Genomic DNA, 14222 nt, shown 5'->3' with positions numbered 1-14222 from the left:
AAAAACATGAATTAACCAAAGGATAAAAGTGTGGCTAACAACCAACTTTAAAGACGATTTCGAAAATCAAGAAGATGTCGGAATGAATTTGACTCTTCAAGAAAGTTGTAGACGGGATAACAAAATATAAGAATACTGAATTTAATTTTGAGATAAACGTCTTTAAACGCTTGGTTCATCAACTTGAACAACGTCCTATAAGACCTGCAAGTGCAGTCCCAAAACTACCTCGAGGAGACGATTTCAGCGCAAGTTTTCGACATCATCAAGGATTATTTTGACTCGATGATCAAAAAAAAAGTTGGAGATAGCGTTGCGGACTATAAGTTTATCAATTTTTTTGACAAACGAGCTATTCGGCATAAGCGATTTTAAGGACCGAAGTTGACTTGAAGGGCAATTTTAGACAAGTTCAAAATAACTTAAAATATTAAGTTATTCAATTACATTGTTCTAAATTAATCAAATTAAGATTTTGATTAATAGTTAAAGGTCGTTTTAAGATTGTATCAAATATGATACACTACAAATACGACTAGTCAGGAATTGTAGAGAAGTGACGAATAAACGTTGAAGAATATAAACGCTAAGAAATGAGAAGATGCGAGGAATTGGCCAATGACAAAATGGATATTCAAAATACATTAAAGAGGATCCGATTATAGTGAAAAGACGTATAAGAAACAGTTACAAAAGGACGCGAAGGATGTGCGATAGTCGAAGTGACAAGTTTACGTGCCATCGTGATGATAAAATAAACGATGTAAGGAAATGGTAAGATCTTTACCATGAAAAAACAAATTATAGGAAAATTCGAGGACAAATTTTTATAAGGGGGGAAGAATGTAATACCCTGTCCGTCTGGCGTTGCAAAAGTAGGCTACATGTCCGATTTAAAATAATGAAGCGGCTAGAAAAGAAGTTTTAGGAAGAATTTATTAAGAAAAAATTTAAAGAATGATGAAAATAGGTTGATATTTAAATTTAAAGAAGAAATTTCAATATTTATAATGCCTAAATAGTTTGACGGGACTAAATAAAATTGTAAGAAAAATTGGAATTTAAAATAAGTTAAAGTCCCCAAGAAATTAGAAAATAGAATTTTATTGTCCGGAAAAATAATTTAAATAAATTATTTGCAGGAATTGGTATTTAAGATAATTATATCGATTATTTGGATATTGATATTTGTCAAATGAAAATAAGGACAAAAAAGTGACGGAAATAGTCATTTTTTCTCAATTTGAAAAATTGAGCGTTTTAGCTAACAATTAGTGAAATTAATTATCAAATATAAAATAATAAATTAGCGGACAAGTATTATTTGTTTGGATATAAATAATACGGAATTTATCGAGTTGGAATGATTAAGAGATCGACGGACTAAATTAGGCAAAAGAAAAGTTTAAAATTGAAAGTTAGGAGGTGGCAAAGTGAGAGATTAAGTTATACATTTTGCCATAAATATATAAGACAACTCATTTGATTTAAACTCAGAATTATACATATATCTCAGCTCTAGAATCATCATCTTCTTCCTCTTGATGAACACCATGTGCAATTCAACTTCTTAAGGCCATAACTTGCTCATTTCGTCACCAAATTGGATAATTTTCGCGGCAACGGAAAGAGGAGAGGATTATCAATCGATCTATGGAATTAAATCAAGGTAAGGATATCTGTATTTGGTTAGGTTTTTGCGGTAAAAATTCTGTTTAGATTGAGCTTAGTATTGATGATAATTTTAACCTTTAAAATGATGATTAATAAGTTAGAATTGATGGTTTATGGCATGAATTATTAATTATGAGCTGAGTTTGATGTGTTGTGGTGAGATGTGAGAGTTGTGTTAATTGGTTATGGTTGATTGGTAGGGTTTAATGGAGGTAGGTTTGTTTATGGTGGCTTTTGGAGGCCATGGAGGCTACGGGAAACGAACCACCGTGCTTCGCACGCTTGGGCTGCATTTCAACAGCTATGGTGCGTTGCACCATGGCTGGAGCAGCCCCTCCCATGCCAAAACAGGGGAGGGCCGAAGGATAGTGAAATGTTGGATGATACCACCCTTCCCCGATGGTTGTAACGCTTAAGATCGACGCAAACGGTAAGTGTTACGTAGCTAGTTTCGAGCGTAACGTAAAACCTGTTTTGAATTAAATTTTGAACTAAGATTTTGATGAGTTTAAGCTGGTGATAATGACCTGATTAGAGGCTTTAGTAATTGGTGTAATGTTGAGTATATAGGCTGTTTTAATCGACCGAAACGTTAAAGAGATAACTTGAGAATTTGACGATGTTGCGGGAATTTTTGCGCTGCGAAACAGCCATATTCCGAGGGCAATATCTCGAGCTATATAGATCTTAATTAAGTTCCGTTTGTTGGTACGGAAGGTTAAGGATGTTGTCTATATATGTCTAAGTATAAGTTTCTGCTAGTTAGCCTCTAAGTAGCTCAAATAAATCAGAGTATTATGTCGCGCATAGCAGTTCTAAAATTTAGGACAACCCTAAGTTATTAACTTCATAGCCAAACTCCGACACCTTCGGGTGCTAATATCAGTCCAAGATCTAAACGAAAGATGTAGGCGACATTCTGAACATTAAGAATGTCAATTTTGTTTAGGGGTCGGACTGTTTTAAGTAAACGGTTTCAATAGCCGAAGTTGGATAGAAACCTAATTTTTGGATTAATTAATTATAGTTAGATTTTTATTAATTCGAGCTATTATCGAATTTACGTAGACTCGGCGAGCGAATACCAACGGAACTTGGAACTTAAAGGACGCGGCATCCCTTAGTTATTATCGAAGTTTATGGATAGCAAGCGGTGAGTATATTTTACTCACTCTTATTATCGTATTAAAAACTATTTTATATATACTATATATTATTATTATTAAATGCATTGCATAAATTATATAGTTTGATTTTATTGAGTTGTTCTTATTGTATTGAATTACATCTGAATTGTTTGTTTATGGATTGAACCACATTGTATTGGATTGACTTGTTTGATATATGAATTGTATTACTTTGCTTATGACTTGCCAATTACTCGCCAATGTGCATTTGTATATGATCCGAAGAAACGAGCTACCTATTGGGCGTCAATAGGCCATGTGATCACCGGTGTTTATTAGAGTTTAGATATTCGTACATAGAAACGGTTGATGTGAGCTCATTAAATGTTGATCATTTTTGTGATTATGAAAGAGAAGGAGGATTATGTTTTGTAGATACGAGGTAACGCGATGGATCTGGGATCTCGGGACCTGTATCTAGTGACTAACTCGGTTGAACTATCTCAGGACTCACACCTTGGGATTAAGCAGTGGCATGAGTAACTTGGTTGAACTATCTCGGGACTATGCCACGTGGTAGCGAGTAACTCGGTGGATCTAAGATCTCGGGACCGTACCACTAAGGACGATACGATTTGTTATGATATGTTATAAAAAGGAATAAATACAAGTTTAAGGTTAGAAGTTTAGGATTAAGGTTTTGATCGGATCAAATACTTTCCTTTTATGTTGTGATTGTATATATGTTAAATGTTCTAAAATTTGATTGTGCGTGTTTGAAACATTTCTAAAATGTGATTATATATAATTTAAAAAAGTTTAAAAATGGGATGCTTATTTTAATAATGTTGTAAGTAAAGCATAACTCAATCAGCTTAATAGCTGACCCCACAATAGTGTTTTTTTTCAGGTACCTAGATTTTGGACTTGGCTAGAAGTCCGTCTTTGACCGAAAGTCCCTTTGACTATGTACAGTCGCGACTTCCATAGTTGCTGCAGTAGTGTGATGTCGTACCAATGTTGTGGCCTAGTACAGCAGTAAAATTTTATATTGTTTATAGTTGCAGTCTGTTGTGTACATGTTGGTTTGGCTGCGATAGTTATGCTTTGTACCACGGAGGTAGATTCCCGTGATGTAATTTTGACACTAGTAGTTTATGCCGAGCTAGTACGTACATGGTACGGAAACGATAAGCCTGAGCAAGTGTACGATTTAACTAGTATGTATAAATGTGTCTTTATTTAACTGCTTTCGTTTGTAAGGTCAAGTTTTATATGATAATTGCAAAAATGTTAAAACGTTACCAAACACTAACGTTTGACCTTTTTCGCGATTTCAGCCAAATGTTTAAAATATTACGAAAATAATCAAAATGTTTAAAACGGTACGAAAAAATCCAAACGATAAAACGTTACGAATTAAGTCTTAGCATCTTACCTTTTTAGCAAATTAAGCCAAACGTTTAATACGTTACGAAACAATTCCAAACGTTTAAAACGTTACGAAACAAATCCAAACGTTTAAATCGTTTCGAAACAGATCCAAACATTTTAAACATTATGAAACAAATCCAAACGTTTAACATTTTATACCAATTTAAGCCAACAATTAAAACGTTACGAAACAAATCCAAACATTTAAACATTGCCAAACAAATCCTAATGTTTCACCTTTTTAGCGATTTAAGCTAAATGTTTTAAACGTTAAGAAAAAAATCCTAACGTTTAACCTTTTTAGCGATTTAAGCCAAACGTTTAAAACGGTACAAAAATATATTCATACGATTCACCTTTTTAGCTATTTAAGCAAAATGTTTAAAACGTTAGGAAACAAATCCAAACGTATAAAACGTTACAAAACAAATCCAAACTTTTAAAACGTTACCAAACAAATCCTAACATTTAAACTTTTTAGCGATTTAAGCCAAACATTTAAAACGTTACAAAAACGAATCTAAATGTTTAAAATGTTACGAAACAAATCCAAACGTTTCACCTTTTTAGCGATTTAAGCCAAACGTTAAAAATGTTCTTAATCTAATCCAAACGTTTAAAAGGTTATGAAACAAATCCTAACGTTTCTTCTTTTAAGAAATTTAAGCCGAACGTTTAAAACATTATGAAACAAATATTAATGTTTCACCTTTTTAGCGATTTAAGTCAAACGTTTAAAACGTTAAGAAAAAATCCAAACGTTTAAAACGTTAAGAAACAAATCCTAACGTTTCACCCTTTTAGCAATTTAAGCGAAACGTTTAAAACGTTACAAAACAAATCCTAACGTTTCGCCTTTTTAGTGATTTAAGCCAAACGTTTAAAACGTTATGAAAACAAATCCAAACGTTTAAAACGTTACGAAACAAATCCAAACATTTCACATTTTTAGCGATTCAAGCCATTTAAAACGTTACGAAACTTATCCAAACGTTTAAAACGTTACAAAACAAATCCTAATATGTCACCTTTTTGACGATTTAAGCCAAATGTTTAAAATTTTACGAAACGAATCTGTAATGTTTCACCTTTTTAGCGATTTAATTCAAACGTCTAAAACATTACGAAACAAATCTAAACGTTTAAAACGTTACGAAACAAATCTGAATGTTTCCTTTTTTTTGCGATTTAAGCTAAGCGTCTAAAACGGTACGTAACAAATCTTAACGAACCTTTTTAGCGATTTAAGCCAAACCTTTGGAACAAAAAATGCAAACGTTTAAAACGTTACGAAACAAATCCAAACATTTCACCTTTTTTGCGATTTAAGCAAAACGTTTAAAATGTTACAAAACTTATCCAAACGTTTAAAACGTTAGGAAACAAATCCGAATGTTTTACCTTTTTAGAGATTTAAGTCGAACGTTTAAAACATTACGAAACAAAGTCAAACGTTTAAAACGTTATGAAACAAATCCTAGTGTTTCACCTTTTTAGCTATTTAAGCCACACGTTTAAAACGTTACGAAACAAATTCAAACGTTTAAAATATTACGAAACAAATCCTAATGTTTCCCCTTTTTAGCGATTTAAGCTAAACGTTTAAAACGTTTCAAACATATATTCAAACGATTCACCTTTTTTGCTATTTAAGCTAAACGTTTAAAACGGTAGGAAACAAATCCAAACTATAAAATGTTACGAAACAAATCCAAATGTTTAAAATGTTATGAAACAAATCCTAACATTTATCCTTTTTAGCGATTTAAGCCAAACGTTTAAAATGTTCTTAATCTAATCCAAACGTTTAAAAAGTTACGAAACAAATCCTAACATTTCTCCTTTTTAGCGATTTAAGGCAAACGTTTAAAACGTTATGAAACAAATCTTAATGTTTCACTTTTTTAGCGATTTAAGCCAAACGTTTAAAACATTAAGAAACAAATCCTAACGCTTCAGTTTTTTAGCGATTTAAGCCAAATGTTTAAAACGTTAAGAAACAAATCCTAATGTTTCACCTTTTTACCAATTTAAGCCAAATGTTTAAAACGGTACGAAATAAATCCTAACGTTTCACCTTTTTAGCGATTTAAGCCAACCGTTTAAAACTTTACGAAAACAAATCCAAACGTTTAAAACGTTACGAAACAAATCTAAACGTTTCACCTTTTTTGCGATTCAAGCCAAACGTTTAAAACGTTATGAAACTTATCTAATCGTTTAAAACGTTACAAAAAAATCCTAATGTTTCACCATTTTAGCGATTTAAGCCAAACGTTTAAAACATTACGAAACAAATCCAAACGATTAAAACGATACGAAACAAATCCTAACGTTTATAAAGTTACGTAACAAATCTTAACATTTCACCTTTTTAGCGATTTAAGCCAAACGTTTAGAACAACAAATGCAAACGTTTAAAACGTTATGAAACAAATCCAAACGTTTTACCTTTTTAGCGATTTAAGCTAAACGTTTAAAACGTTACAAAACTTATTCAAACGTTTAAAACATTAGGAAACAAATCCTAACGTTTCACCTTTTTAGAGATTTCAGCCAAATATTTAAAACGTTACGAAACAAATCTTAACGTTTCACCTATTTAGCGATTTAAGCAAAACGTTTAAAATATTACGAAACAAATTCAAACGTTTAAAACGTTGCGAAACAAATCCTAGCGTTTCCCCTTTTTAGCTATTTAATCCAAATGTTTAAAACGTTACGAAACAAATTCAAACGTTTAAAACGTTACAAAAGTAAATCCTAACGTTTCACCTTTTTAGCGATTTAAGCCGAACTTTTAAAACGTTAAGAAAACAAATCAAAACGTTTAAAACATTACGAAACAAATCCAAACGTTTCACCTTTTTAGCGATTTAAACCAAACGTTTAAAACGTTTCGAAACTTATCAAAACATTTAAAATGTTAGGAAACAAATCCTAACGTTTCACCTTTTTAGATATTTAAGCCAAAGTTAAAATTGTTACGAAACAAATCTTAATGTTTCACCTCTTTAGCAATTGAAGCCAAACGTTTAAAATATTACGGAACAAATTCAAACGTTTAAAACATTACGAAACAAATCCTAGAGTATCACCTTTTTAGCTATTTAAGCGAAATGTTTAAAACGTTACGAAACATATCCTAACGTTTCGCCTTTTTAGCGATTTAAGCCAAACGTTTATAACGTTACGAAAACAAATCCAAACGTTTAAAACGTTACGAAACAAATCCAAACGTTTCACCTTTTCAGCGATTCAAGCCAAACGTTTAAAACGTTACGAAACTTATCCAAACGTTTAAAACGTTACAAAACAAATCCTAATATGTCAGCTTTTTGACGATTTAAGCCAAATGTTTAAAATTTTACGAAACAAATCTGTAACGTTTCACCTTTTTAGCGATTTAATTCAAACGTTTAAAACATTACGAAACAAATCCAAACGTTTAAAATGTTACGAAACAAATCTGAATGTTTCCCTTTTTTAGCGATTTAAGCTAAGCGTCTAAAACGGTATGTAACAAATCTTAACGTTTCACCTTTTTAGCGATTTAAGCCAAACCTTTGGAACAAAGAATGCAAACGTTTAAAAAGTTCAAAACAAATCCAAACGTTTCAGCTTTTTTGCGATTTAAGCAAAACGTTTAAAACGTTACAAAACTTATCCAAACGTTTAAAACGTTAGGAAACAAATCCGAATGTTTCACCTTTTTAGAGATTTAAGCCAAACGTTTAAAACATTACGAAACAAAGTCAAACGTTTAAAACGTTGTGAAACAAATCCTAGCATTTCACGTTTTAAGCTATTTAAGCCACACGTTTTAAACGTTACGAAACAAATTCAAACGTTTAAAACGTTACGAAACAAATCCTAACGTTTCCCCTTTTTAGCGATTTAAGCTAAACGTTTAAAATGTTTCAAAAATATATTCAAATGATTCACCTTTTAAGCTATTTAGGCTAAATGTTTAAAACGTTAGGAAACAAATCCAAACTATAAAACGCTACGAAACAAATCCAAATGTTTAAAACATTATGTAACAAATCCTAACATTTATCCTTTTTAGCGATTTAAGCCAAAGATTTAAAACGTTCTTAATCTAATCCAAACGTTTAAAAAGTTACGAAACAAATCCTAACATTTCTCCTTTTTAGCGATTTAAGGCAAACGTTTAAAACGTTATGAAACAAATCTTAATGTTTCACTTTTTTAGCGATTTAAGCCAAACGTTTAAAACATTAAGAAACAAATCCTAACGCTTCAGTTTTTTAGCGATTTAAGCCAAATGTTTAAAACGTTAAGAAACAAATCCTAATGTTTCACCTTTTTACCAATTTAAGCCAAACGTTTAAAACGTTACGAAATAAATCCTAACGTTTCACCTTTTGAGCGATTTAAGCCAAACGTTTAAAACTTTACGAAAACAAATCCAAACGTTTAAAACGTTACGAAACAAATCTAAATGTTTCACCTTTTTTGCGATTTAAGCCAAACGTTTAAAACGTAATGAAACTTATCCAATCGTTTAAAACGTTTCAAAAAAATCCTAATGTTTAACCTTTTTAGCGATTTAAGCCAAACGTTTAAAATATTACGAAATAAATCTTAACGTTTCACCTTTTTAGCGATCTAAACCAAACGTTTAAAACATTACGAAACAAATCCAAACGATTAAAACGTTACGAAACAAATCCTAACGTTTCACCTTTTTAGCGATTTAAGCCAAACGTTTATAATGTTACGTAACAAATCTTAACATTTCACCTTTTTAGCGATTTAAGCCAAACGTTTAGAACAACAAATGCAAACGTTTAAAAGGTTATGAAACAAATCCGAACGTTTTACCTTTTTAGCGATTTAAGCTAAACGTTTAAAACGTTACAAAACTTATCCAAACGTTTAAAACGTTAGGAAACAAATCCTAACGTTTCACCTTTTTAGAGATTTAAGCCAAACATTTAAAACGTTACGAAACAAATCTTAACGTTTCACCTATTTAGCGATTTAAGCCAAACGTTTAAGATATTACGAAACAAATTCAAACGTTTAAAACGTTGCGAAACAAATCCTAGCGTTTCCCTTTTTTAGCTATTTAATCCAAATGTTTAAAACGTTACGAAACAAATTCAAACGTTTAAAACGTTACAAAATAAATCCTAACGTTTCACCTTTTTAGCGATTTAAGCCAAATGTTTAAAACGCTAAGAAAACAAATCAAAACGTTTAAAACATTACGCAAAAAATCCAAACGTTTCACCTTTTTAGCGATTTAAACCAAACGTTTAAAACATTACGAAACTTATCAAAACATTTCACCTTTTTAGATATTTAAGCCAAACGTTAAATTTGTTACGAAACAAATCTTAATGTTTCACCTTTTTAGCAATTTAAGCCAAACGTTTAAAACATTACGAAACAAATTCAAACGTTTAAAACGTTACGAAACAAATCCTAGAGTTTCACCTTTTTAGCTATTTAAGCCAAACGTTTAAAACGTTACGAAACAAATCCTAACGTTTCCCCTTTTTAGCGATTTAAGCTAAACGTTTAAAACGTTACAAAAATATATTTAAACGATTCATCTTTTTAGCTATTTATGCTAAACATTTAAAACGTTAGGAAACAAATCCAAACTATAAAACGTTACAAAACAAATCGATACGTTTAAAACGTTATGAAACAATTGCTGACATTTAACTTTTTTAGCGATTTAAGCCAAACGTTTAAATCGTTACGAAAACAAATCCAAACGTTTAAAATGTTACGAAACAAATCCAAACGTTTCACCTTTTTAGCGATTTAAGCCAAACGTTTAAAACGTTACGAAACTTATCGAAACGTTTAAAACGTAAGGAAACAAATCCTAACGTTTCACCTTTTTAGCGATTTAAGCCAAACTTTGAAAACGCTATGAAACAAATCTTAATGTTTCACCTTTTTAACGATTTAAGCCAAACATTTAAAACGTTACAAAACAAATCCAAATGTTTAAAACGTTTCGAAACAAATCTTTAACGCTTGACCTTTTTAGCGATTTAAGCCAAACGTTTAAAACGTTTCGAAACAACCCTAATGTTTCACCTTTTTAGCGATTTAAGCTTAACGTTTAAAATGTTACAAAACAAATGCAAACGTTTATAACGTTACGAAACAAAACCAAACGTTTCACCTTTTTCATGATTTATGCCAAACATTTAAAAAGTTACGAAACTTATTCAAACGGTTAAAACGTTACGAAACAAATCCTAACGTTTCACCTTTTTAGAAATTTAAGTTAAATGTTTAAAACGTTCACTACAAGAAAAAAGTGTATTAGGGACCCCTTTTTTGCGAAAGATACACATTCTGGTCGCAATATGTTTGTAATTTTGCAAGACAAGTAAACTTTAAGGACGGTATTTATTTACTTTCCCTAAAAAAATAAAATCCGGTCCCAATTAGGCAATATTATCGCGGGAACTAGGGCGCTATTTTTTTAGGGTTAAAAAACTGTTCGCTCCTAAATTAGAAATATCACTTTCACTCTAACTCTCAGCAGCCTACAATTCACATCTCCTATAATCTCTTATTTCACTCATCTCAGCCTAATAACCCTAATTTTATAGATTTTTGATATTCGTCTCATCAAATTATGAATCTTTTTAAGAATTAGTTCCTCAGAGAAAGTGTCACGACCCAATTTCATGAATCGTGACCAGCGCTAGGGTAGGGGTATGGTTGTACCAAAACCCGTAGCAAGCCTCGCGGAAATCAAATAATCATTTAAACCTGCAGAAAACTGCTCGGGGGCAACCGAGACTCCAACCTAAGTCTAGCAATTTATACTACAGTTCTAATATAAATAACTTCAATATCTTAAATGTTCAACATCATGCCTTATATATAACAATATCGTAATCCAGAGTAATCATGCCAAATATAATAATCGAATATATCGACAATCCCAAAGTGTAGAATCAAATGAAATAAATTACTAGTTCTACTGCGGTCTAAGAGTTTGAAAACAGAAACTAGTTTAAATAACATAAAAACCTCCGAGGAATCAAAAGAATCGGAGTGGACCAGCTTTCAAATCATAAACCTGGAAAATTTGGGAAAACAACGGGGTCAGATTTACTGAGTAGAGTTTATATAACCATTTACATTTATTAAGTTAAAAACCTTTAAAACGTTTAATAAAACATTTTCATTATGGATTATCAATGAAACCCTAAACCACAATTCTAAATCCATTGTCGTGTCGGTGAGACGTATCTCAATAACCGATCCCCGACTATCACTTAATAAATAGTGAGCCCAGGAGACGTATCTTCCACTGGTGCCCTTACTAAGGTGAGACGTATCTCAAACCTACCTCAATACCATAATCATTACCGGTGCGCACGCAGTCCCGATGATGCCCATCGAGTAGCACGTTCCAAATCAAATCCACAATGCCGAAAAACAGTTCGAAAGCTGTTTATACATATAAATATACAAAATATAACATTTGCTTAATAAAGAGGTAAATAGAGATATAAACTCACTGCTTGCAAATCCACGTGAAAAACCTGGCAAGCAACTAAACCTGTTTCGACTCCGAAGCACGAGCAGTCGACGTGTCTAAAAGAAGGCATAAAACATAATTAATATCATCCCCTAACTCTAGAGAGTACTAGACAACACGTAGGACTAGCACATATATCAACCAATCCAAAGTACACACCATCAATATGTAACTACACATATTTAGCCAAAATATCAAAGCATTAACCGAAGTAGAGTAATCATACATATTCAACATAACCAAAGTCATACGATAGTCAAGTCCAATTGAGTTCCCACTTTTAAAACATAATCCGGAAAACCATTTCAATAACTTAGTTAAAATCATAAAACCAAATTTAAACCAAAGTGGTGAGCTAGCCGAGTTATCACAACTGCCAAGCCTATACTCACGAATTGGGCGACCCAAGTCTAACCCGAACCAAACATCCAACCAAAGTAAAACAATTCGTTTAAAGTCCGGAATCATTTAAATATACCAAAGTTTCAATTTAGAGAAATAAGGGAATTCAAATTAAACATTAAAACCCAAGTATAGCATCATGATTATAATTCGATAAAAGTTCGCAAAGGACAAACACAACCAAATAAGAAAAACACCAATATACAACAGCCCTATCATGCTTAATAATCACATTTTATATAACACATGTCATAGCAAAACATTTGCAATCAATTAATATATTTTTCACGACATCAAGCCAATTAAGAATTCATGGCACTTTGCCCAAAACTAGACCAAACATGAATCGCCAAAACAAAACACCTTAGATCAGTTCATATACATGCCATAATCAATAATATGAAAGTAATTCAGATCTTAAGTCATTACAAAGCATCGAATCTGAAATCAAAGCATTTTAGTGTAAAACTAGCTAGTTTGCAAACTAAGCCAACACGTACCAAAACATTTATAATTCAAACTCCCAAACTCATTTAGATCAGTAGTATATCATACATAATTTCAAAATACCAAACCAACTCAGATCTAAACTCATGCCAACATCCCTTAAACAATCGATAACGCATTTTCGCTAGAATTTGCCTAAACATGCTAAACAAACCAAATCATACATTCGACAACCCAAATCATATAGCCACTGATCCTAAATCATATAAACATCATATATATCATCTTAGAACAGTAGGTACATCATCGCAAAACATTTATGCAATTACAACTCTTAAAGAACCAAAATTCAGCATTTTACGCAATTTCAGCTAAAACAATCGAGAGCATGCCAAAGTGTTGATACAACCAACAAGATCAGTTCATAAACATCAAATCCATCAAACATATCATACATATCAGTAACCTAAGCATAGAATCTCAATTTCATAGATTCAAACCAGTAAATCGATTAAAATACAACAATTGCTAGAAAAATCCTAACATTGATGAATCATGCCAAACGCTTTTCAAAACATGTAACATCAGTTTATATATGTACAAACCATCATTTTATCCATACAAACTCAGTAGCATAAGCATGGCATGACAATAGCAACAATTCACTTCATTAAAATCCTATATTATGCATTTCTAGGCAAAATCACATAGCAATGAATTCATGAATCAAATGGATATGAAAACAATACCTAAGGATGATGAACAATAAGATAAATAATGTATTAACCCAAGGTTCAAGGGGCTGGACCGAATTTAATTTAATCCACAAGCCTCCAACGAAGAACACAACGTAGAAATCGCGTAGATCTTGCGAGTAGGATGTAAAATCATATTCTTAGCGGAATGAATCGCATCCGGACTTGTTAGGAAGAAGAAATCAAGTTCTTTGAGTGAAGAAATTCGTTTTTAGGGTTTGGAGATTAATGGGGGCTAGGGTTTGCAACTTAAGGGGTCTATTTATAGACTCCTGTGGGCTTTACTTGGGCTGCAATTAAAGCCCACGGTTTAAAAGGTAGTTTTAGAGTTAGAAACCTCCAAATAACAATCCAACCGACCAGATTTTAGTAAATCCTCTTAGGAACAATATATCCAAAGATGAGTCTGATCCGACCGTTCAATTGTGAGATATCAACGTTTTACTAACACATGGCAGTTTTGGAAAACATGGGAAAACAACTTCAATAAATACCCGAAAATGAATCGAATCAATATCTAATACCCACACGATATATGTGTAACATACAAGATACAAAACAAGGCTCAATCAAGGTGTCTCAATGCAAGAACCAATCCGAAATCAAGTAAAAACATAACGAGAAAAATACGAGGTATTACAGAAAGGCAATTCGTTTTTCAATTGATTTTGTAGAGAAAGGCAATTCGTTTTTCAATTGATTTTGGAGAGAAAGGGTAGAATTTGTATCGTTTTCTTTGTTTTTACAGGGCCATTTAATCTAATATATAGTATCGTTCTATTGATCGAATCTGTTTATAATAATGTGATTTATTTTCCAAGTTCATTATTTAAC

General features: G+C 32.0%; 1 long non-coding RNA gene across 1 annotated transcript; it reads right to left on the bottom strand.

Moving 5' to 3' along the window:
* Positions 1-11093: 11093 nt before the first annotated feature.
* Positions 11094-13731, bottom strand: LOC126654505 (uncharacterized). The gene is made up of 3 exons (XR_007632627.2): positions 13383-13731; positions 11765-11840; positions 11094-11319 (listed from the first exon to the last, which is right to left on the bottom strand). It is a non-coding gene; the product is annotated as an uncharacterized LOC126654505 (long non-coding RNA).
* Between the last annotated feature and the right edge of the window lie 491 nt (positions 13732-14222).

The sequence above is a fragment of the Mercurialis annua genome, linkage group LG7, assembly GCF_937616625.2.
Source record: "Mercurialis annua linkage group LG7, ddMerAnnu1.2, whole genome shotgun sequence".
NCBI classification, from domain to species: domain Eukaryota; kingdom Viridiplantae; phylum Streptophyta; class Magnoliopsida; order Malpighiales; family Euphorbiaceae; genus Mercurialis; species Mercurialis annua.
Note: the sequence above shows the minus strand (reverse complement) of the source record. Positions and strands in the feature narration are given on the sequence as shown.